We start from the raw sequence: 569 nt of genomic DNA on the forward strand, positions 1-569 counted from the left end.
ATGTCCAAAAAAGATGTTTCTAGTCTATATTCAAAAGAGACAACTGGCACTGCCAGGTAGGCACAGAGAAGTTTCTTCCAATTCTGCATCCATATGGCCTTGACCCATCAGGTATCCCCTCAGCAGTGTTTAACTGGCTAACAGTATCAGATGTGAAGTGGATCTACTACAAGCAAAAATCAGTTTTATCAGGGAATAAATCTGAAGGTCAAGAGTCAATCTAACTGGGAAACAACTAGCCCAGACACAGTGACAGATTGCTACCTGAGCTTCCTTAGGGCAGCTACCTGTGTTACAAGCATCCTGGATAGAAGCAAAGGGAGGTTTTTTCATATACTTTGAAGGATTCTTTCATTGATTTGCCAACAGGACTCCTAAGTCTTAGACTCTGTATTTGTACCACTTTCACCGGACAGAGTACTCACTTTGCCTACACTAGAACACCATGCACATGAAACATAATGTAGATGGGGGGACTATGAAATTCATCAGTCTGTCAGTGGTTCTTACAGATCTTTAACACAAATTTTGAACATGAGCTTTAAGATGCACTATGTCCTGAAAGAGTG

At 41.1% G+C, this 569-nt stretch overlaps 1 protein-coding gene across 1 annotated transcript in view; it reads right to left on the reverse strand.

Annotated features, from left to right (window-relative positions):
- CCT2 (chaperonin containing TCP1, subunit 2 (beta)) overlaps positions 1-569 on the reverse strand; it is a 16,625-nt gene that overhangs the window by 10,363 nt on the left and 5,693 nt on the right. The gene's annotated exons all lie outside the window — the stretch shown is intronic.

Source organism: Chaetura pelagica, unplaced genomic scaffold, assembly GCF_000747805.2.
Source record: "Chaetura pelagica isolate M959 unplaced genomic scaffold, ChaPel_1.0 scaffold314, whole genome shotgun sequence".
Lineage (NCBI taxonomy): Eukaryota > Metazoa > Chordata > Aves > Apodiformes > Apodidae > Chaetura > Chaetura pelagica.